Below are 8563 nucleotides of genomic sequence, written 5' to 3'. Positions count from 1 at the left end.
GCATCGTCTCTGCTGGTGGACGGTGTGATGAGCGTGCTTCAACCCTTTTAAAACTAGTTTGTAAAACCATCTAAGAGCAGCATCTGTTTGCAGTCTGAATGTTGTGGTTCATGTCTACTCTGTCAGTGGAGTTCAGAGCCGCAGTCCTTCGTTAATTTTAACACGTTTTGTTGCTGAGTAGCTCTGTGTTGTGGGCCAGTGGGGCGTAAAAAAAATCTGCCAGTGAAAAAACTCAAGACAAATATTTTTACATCTAGAAATTTATTTAGACAAAAAAAAAAAACTATATTGCAATGATAACAAAATAATCTCCACCCACCCACTGTCTAAACCGCTTGTTCTTGAATAGCACACACACACTCACTCCTACAGGCACCAGACAACCTAACCATGTCTTTGGACTGTGAGAGGAAGCTGGAGCACCTGAAGAGAACCCACGCAGGCACAGGCAGAACATGCAGACCCAGGTCAGCCCAGGTTCGAATCCGGAACCTTCTTGTTGTGAGGCGACAGCGCTAACCACTGCATCGCCATGCCGCACTGAAATAAACTCACTGCATGAATTATTCTCGACAACTTTCCCCCTTGATTTCTCATGAAACCAGGGCTTTAGGATTCAATTACAGACAAATAAACATTTGTTTTTTACAATGCATCAACATCAAACTAAATAAAAATGACAATTTTTAGTTCTGTATGCAAAATCTGTTGTAGGAAACAGGAAAAACTCTTTTCTCCTAATAAACAAGGTCTTTATTAGACAATGTGACAACACTAAGACTTTGTCTAGCTCTCGCCTCCACACTCATTTAAAAATCCCGAGGACAAAGGAGCATGGCAGCAGGTGAAAACAGGAGGAGGACTGAAAGCAAGATGGATCTGTCTTAAAAATCAAAAGCACTTTTCAGATATGTTCATTAAATCTGATCACTCCTCTGCCATGAATATTCAGTCTAGTGCGACTGTCACGACACCGTGTTTTATTCCTTGAAGTCAAATTCTGATGGAAAGCTGAAAACCCTGAGCTGTTGCTGTGACCTTTTCAAAAGTTGACAACACTGAAATAGTCGGATTTTAAAAAGAAAATCAAGTCATTTTGAAAATGCAAGGACGCAATGATGAGGCTGTGCCTCATCTTTATTCATCAAATACAAAAAAATTGATTTAGCTTTTCCCTGTCAAGCCGTCCTTCGACTGAAGGCAACAGGTAGCGCTCAGCTGTCAATATGTTGAACCTCTCCGAGGTTTTGCTCTTCAGCTTTTCAGGCAGCTGAGATCTGAGGCAATGTGGTGAAGAACACAAACCTGATCAGAATATAAACAAGACAACTGCCACTTACTGTGAGAAATAGCAGTTTCATGAGCACAAGAGCACTGACTGCCAAAGGGAAGAAATAAGCAACACCAAGAATGAACGTCTTGTACTTGTGGGTGACGCTGTTGTTCTGATAGCTCTACATCACTTGGTCTAAAACAAGACCAAGATCCAGTCAGGATTTGCCCTAAGTATGATATAACAATAATAATCACCTTTATTTGGTCAAGTATGTTACACACACACACACACGGAAACTGTTTCCGGCACAGAACCGAGGCAGCCAGCTGCGGCGCCAACTCACACCAATGTCTCTAACCATCGGGGGAAACCTGGGGGTTCAGTGTCTTGCCCAAGGACACTTCGACATGTGGACTGTAGGCACCGAGATTCGAACCTCGGACCCTCCGGTTGAGAGACGACTGTTCTACCCACTGAACCACAATCACCCCTGATATATGTGCCAATGATGAATGTTCTCTGCCCCAACACATTAAAGTGAAGGGAACAACTCTTCCAGGAAGCTTTGGTTAATAAATTAATGGTCTGAAACGTTTATGTATGAAACCTGACCCAGCCAATGAGTAAGAGCAGTGGAGTGACTCATTTGCCGATATGTGCCACAACAACAGGACTCTAACTTTGCTCTCAGGCCTCCTCTGTAAAGAAGCATTAAATAAAAGAGAAGAAAACAAACATCTTGACAAGGAAAGAGGAAAAATGCGAATAAACAAGGCGAACAAAGACTGCAACCAAAGAATAAACAACTAAATAGCTGCTATCTCTGGTCTCTGAATGGGCTTTTTTAGCCTGCAAATAACTTCAAGTGTCCTGAAGCTGTAGAGAGAGCTGTGATTCAGCGCTGGAAGGGAGCACTATCCATCATGGTAAAGTAGAGGCCGGTAGAGCAGCGGTGAAAGAGAAAGAGAAAAAGTTGTCTGGAGCTGTGAAAAAGGATTCCAGGCACAAACGGCTCCTCCTTGGCTGTGCTAAGAAATCTTCTGTATGCTGAGTGATCTCTGTTTCTTGCTGCACTGTGTCCATCCATTGTCCTCCTGTGCTCTCCTCCACAGTCTGTCAGTGAACGCGTTTCCCTCTGGTTTGCGCGTCTATGTCTGCGTTAGGCCTGCGCCACAAATTGAAGACATATCTAAACAGCAGGTGGGCTCCAGTGCATTGATTTCCTTTTACTCTGGGGACAAATGGAGTTTCAAAAATGCTTCTTGTGTAAGAATCGATCGATCGATCAAAATTTACTTCTAAAGCGCCTTTCATACATGCTTCCTAAATCAATGACAATAAAGCAGTTAGCAATGTTCTGTCCTAAATGTTTTGTTTGATTTGAGCAAAATTTTACACATTGAGCTAGAATTCAGAAAAAACCAACATCCACTGAAAAACAAGTGAAAGCTCAGCAGTGAACCAATCTGTCATTACGAAGGAGAGTGGCGAGATGCAGAGGTGATGAGGCTCAAGTGGGAAACAAGCTGCTGAACATTTAATGTGCCTTTATGCATATTACTGTGCAGTATAGGGAGAAGTGGTTCAAGCTCCTCTTCATGTAATCACTTGGCCCACGTTACCCGCGTCATCATCAATCTCACCAGCAGGACGTATTACAGCATTTGCTCATTTATCCCTGTTCGGTCCAAAGGTAATAAAACACTTCTAAAAATGAAAAGAAGTTGCACACACACTTTTGTGCCAGACATTCTGTTTTTTTTCTCCACTGTTAATTCAAGGAGAGAAGAGCGAGTGAAGGTATTCACTGGAAAGAATCTTCTTCATGTCTGTGACACCCTGCTGACCAGGGAAAAAACTGATAAGCCTACGTGCACAGACACACTCCTCTGGCCACCATCTAACACAGTGTCATGACTGTAGAGTTCAGTTAATTTGCTGCTGTAGTTAGATCAGGAAAAAGAGCAGCACTGACTGCACATCCTGGAAATGGAGCCCAAACACAAAGCACAGGCTTGATTAAGCTGCAGGGGGTTTTAGCCTGCAAATACTGTGGTGTTGTAGCCAAGACATTTCATTTATATTTTCACATCTCTAGAAGAAGCAAGTGCACCAAAGGCAGAGTTCCTAATTACATGTAATCAGAAGGTTACCACAAAGGCGCCGCTCCTCCTGAGCGTCAGTCAGAACAACCTGAGGAACAACCAAAAGCATCTGGTCATGTGTGGATTTCAAAGCTCAGAAACAACATCACTGTTTTAAAGAATAAAGAAGCATCTGCACACACACCTCGCTGCTGTAACAATATGAGGTGATGTCGAGGCCGATGGGTGAAACTGCTCTGGGAAGATTCTGCAAGCAAACTGTGACCGCAGTGCCTCAGATTAGCACACACTCAAATCCACACACTCACACCAAGTCCCCCTCTCAGTCTCATTACACACAAACCTGAACATGTGAATGGTCTAATTTTGCCTGCTCAGTGCAGCAGGCAGGTATTGATAACACTGCAGCTACTTGTCTCCTCGTTCTTCTTCTCCTGTTCTGCCTCTAATTATTTCTCTCTTTTCTCAGTTGTCTCATGAAACTTCAGAACCTCAGGGGTGTGCAACCCTGTTCCCTAGGAACTGTTTATTTACAACTTAAGTGCAACAACACATACATTAACATTGATTCGTTTTTGACTGACAAAGAAAAGAGTAAATTAACTGAAACACAAATTGTCTGGGTATAAATTGTCCACAGTGATTTTAACCTCAGACATGACCACAGGAGCTCCTTCCTGTTTCTAACTCTCTTACTCCCTCTAGCTCCTCTCTCCTTTTTCTTACCACCCCTCCCTTCTGGCTCTGCCTCATTCCCATTCGACTCACATGGATGTGCTCAGATACCTCCCCCTTTTCTGCCTCAGTGGATCCTCACCGACAGACAGTATTGGCATGTACTGAGGGCTGCACTGTAACAACAGCCCTCCTCATGGACGCAGCATTAGTCACAGGCCTGAACACACGCAGAGATGTTCAGGCAGCAGACTTTAAAAGGGGTTTGTGTCTGATCAGTAGTAGGAAAACGGCAGCTGATGAAGTTCTGCTGCATTAATGCTGAACAGAGAAGAAAGTCAGGAGCTTCATGTTCATTAACAGAGTTTATGATGGTGTTCAGCGGAAGGTCAAAGTCTCAGGACCTAAACCTTGTGTTTCAAGTCCTAAACAACTCCTCCAATGCCATCAACTGAATTACTGAAATGAAATACAGTAATAAATGCTGCTCAATAACAGAAAGAATCTGTGCTTTTTAAGATAGGCATTTAGTCTCATCTAGTAAACTTTATCACATGTAAAGTCAGATGTACACTGGCATCATTTACAGTGTCTGAGCTGAATCTTGGGCTTGAAGAGGATTTCAGTCTCTGATGTGTAGTCAACAGATCTCAGGCTGGACTTCCAACCTCTGTTCAAATCATAAAAAGATGAAGCTTAGACTTCAGGAGACAAATATGAAAGCTTGAGGTGTTTCAACTAGATTTTCTAGGGCTAATGAATCTGCAGAGAATCATACAGTTCAGTTTTGCATCCCCTCACTTTGAAACACCAAAAGATTTTTTTTTCTCATCAGCATGATGTTCCATGCACATTCAGCTGGTGCAAATGTTCATTCATCAACAAATGGTACAAAAAAGGTCCAGGAGTAAAAAAAAAAAAATGAAAACCATATCAGTGCAAAAGTCTGAATCCCCCTTTAATGAAGTGCCTTCTAATACTCTGTGCGTCCTCCCTAACCTCCTCCGTCCTCACTGGGTTCCCTCTGCGCAGCATTTGGATCCTTTCAGATGTAATTTTAGCCCATTCTTCATGGCAGACTCATCCCAAGTCTGCTATGTACAGCCCAAGCCATTTTCAAGTTTTAGACGGTATTATAAAAAAAAGTGTTTAGGTTTTGCATCAATACAAAGGTATTTTTACAGCTCAGGGAGCGATCGATCAGAGGGCTGCAGCAAACTGATGAAAAGAGCTGTTGCTATTCATTTGCTGGATTGTTGATCTGCAGGATGAATGGTTAGACAAGAGGACACAGGCTTTGCTTTTAAAAAGTACAATTCCACTAGATGAAATGTTAAAGATCTCACAGGGAAACGTGGGAGAGAATAATAGCAGTGATTACAACAACTCAGTCATGCTGGCAACAACACAACAAATAAAGATAAAGCATCTTCACAAACTGTTTTACTGGAATAAAGAGGAGATTAAGATGAGGGAAGTGGAGAAAAACCAGCATCCGTGTAGTTTCAAGCCATGGTGCAGACCGGCCATCATTTACAGTGCACTGTCTTTCCCATGTGAGCACACACAGACAGCATCCTTGAGTGGTGCTGCAGTGTCCAAGAAATCTGGCAGGCAGGCAGGAGAAGCACAGCAGCGTGGGCCAACAACCACAACAACACAGTGAGCAGCACAGTAACATTTGGGCTAACATTCAAAATCCTGCCACTTCACCAGCATCATGAACTTTCTCATGAGAATTTCGATCTCAGGGCAGAGATTGAAATGTGTCTGTGCTACAGCTCAACTCAGTCAGTTGATCCACAGCTGGAACAGTTCAACAACCACTGGATAAACAGCTGTCAAAGCTTCTTCAGATGATCATGGTCCCGATAACTTCCTGAATGACTCGGTGGTCTTCTAATGTCTCATTAATCACCGTCAAGTCAAAATACAGATTTGTCCAATTATGAACAAATAGCAGCAAATCCAACGATGCTCCCATCAGCCTCAGCTGATAATTACTTCATTTTATCATGCTGAGAGGGAAATATGGTAAATTAGATTTACTTAGCAATACCATGTTTGAGTACTTTCATTCTTTGCTACTTTATACTTTGACCTCACTACATTTTACAGAAAAACACTTTTTACTCACTACATTTATTTGATAACTTCAGTTACTAGTTACTTTTCAGACTGAGATAATTAAATAAAATATACTATAGTCATAACTGGTGTGAAATTCACAAGTTTAAATAAAATATACTATAGTCATAACTTCATTGATGCCTGGTGTGAAATTCACAAGCTAGCCAGCACTATGTAAAGTACTTTAAAGTATAAGCATATAACTTAGTTAACATTTAGCTCTACCTTTACTAGCTTCAACACTAACTGTGATGTACACAATAATACACCAATAATTACAGGTCCAACAATACGATATAATTCATGTGAATTGAGCCATTTTACTTTTAGTACTTTAAGTATATTTTATCTAATACTTTTGTACTTTAACTTAACAATTTGAATGCAGGACTTTGACTTGTAACAGAGTATTTTTATACTATGGTACTGATACTTTTACTGAAGTAAAGAATCTGAATACTTCTTCCACCACTGACTCTGAGTATGCTAAAGTTAGCGGTTAGCTCAAAGTCAGCTTGACGGAGCTTCACTCAGTCTTGTAGTACTTGAGTCCAGAACTCAGATTTGAGTCCAGGTTTTCAGACTCGACTTCTACGGAGGACTTGGACTCAAGCACCGACTGCGTTCAGACTCGGAAGTTGGAAACAAGGACTCAGAGTTCTTTTTTTTTTTGTAGTAGGGCATAATAATTTGGCATAAGATTCTGATATTAAAACCTGTGTACCCGCACCATGCTGTATCCAGTACACTCCCACCGAAGCGCACACTCCACCTTTCTATAAATGGTTGTTACGTATCAAACTGCCAAGCCAGCTGGTGATGCAACACACTGTTAGAAAGTTTAGAATATAAAATGGTGAGAGCTGTGTCAGTTGTGTTTAACATAGAACTTGATGACTCTGACTCAGGTAACGGGGGCTCGACTCGGATTATTCTTTGGTGACTCAGACTCAAACACTAAGGACTCAAGACTCGACCTGGACTCGAGGTTTAGTGACAACTACAACACTGTCATTACTGTAGGGTCTTGGTTAAATGGAAAGAAGGGCAAAGCAGCAGACACCAAAGGTTACCACACTTGGTGCTAACTGAGCTGCAAAGGTGTTTCAACATACTTATGATACAAAAAGTGTTTGCCAAAGAAGTCGGAAAAAGGTAAATTCAATGAACGCTTGAAGTAAACGACAAACGAGAACACAGTGAGAGGTGACTTGAAACCCCAGCTGCCTGGTAACCCCCGTCTCACTTGCCTGTAAATAATGGCAGAACCAAGTCAACACTGCATTAAAGAGGCTTGTTTCTCAAGTGGTGTGACATTTATTTACTTTAACTGAGAGGCGCCTGAGTCTCGAGCCAGCCGGGGTTTAAAGCTGTGCTCTCCTCAAAAGCCTTTACAGGCTGAGATGTGAGAGTCAAAGATGTCTCACCCCTTTGAAAATATGAAGCCTGAAAAGTTAATAAATCAGTTTTCCCCACTGGGTCAGTGAAAGCTTAATATTAAACCTGTTTACTTTTACATCTCTGCCCTTTTCTCAGTGGCTGCTCCAGTGTCCTCTCTCTTGGTCTCCTTCCACATCCCTCAATCAAACACAAACCTGACATTTAAAAAAAAAAGTGATTTTGTCTTCAATGCTGCTTGAAAAATACTTGGAAAGGGGGAGGAATGGTGCAGCTGAAGTCCCTCTCCAGCTCCCATTCACTTCAAGGCTGCCCAGCCAGTTATTTGGCTTCGTGCTGTCTGGTTGCTTGGTGACGAAAGATCAGACCCACTGTGTCTGGGTGCAGTTTGTGCATAGTAAGACAGAGAAGGGAGAAAACAAACCATTACATCCCAGATCATTGTCAGAACTGCTTGCTGCCGTGTGATTTGTATTAACGAGCAGTTGAACAAGTGTGCCTAATAAAGTGGCTGGTGAGCGTATTAAAAAAACCCTAAAATATCCACTGAATCAAAGCAAAATCCTGACTTTCCAATCCCTGACGTGTCTGTCCACTGGGACTCCTGGACTCTTCAGCTGCTTCTGTACTCGACTGTGTCAGTATGTGTTGTCATTTCCCTTCAAGACTGAGGCACAGAGCTGAAGAAGTGGATCAATGACAACCAAAGTACTTTCCCCTCATCTCGACTCACTCATCAACTCTCCCCCGACTCTCCATCAGCCCCGTTCCTCGTCTGTCTCCCTGCTGCTCCTCCTGATCAGCCCTGACAACAGCGTTCACTATTCATTAGGTGAGTTAGCGGGGAACCTGGACCAGGGTAAGCCTCAGGCACAGGTGGGGACAGAAAGGACATCCAGGACTTCAACAGCACCCAGGGCGCATACACATAGACACACACACACACACACACACACACACAAACACACACACTCTATGA

This window comes from Monopterus albus, unplaced genomic scaffold, assembly GCF_001952655.1.
Source record: "Monopterus albus unplaced genomic scaffold, M_albus_1.0 scaffold67.1, whole genome shotgun sequence".
NCBI lineage: Eukaryota > Metazoa > Chordata > Actinopteri > Synbranchiformes > Synbranchidae > Monopterus > Monopterus albus.
Note: the sequence above shows the minus strand (reverse complement) of the source record.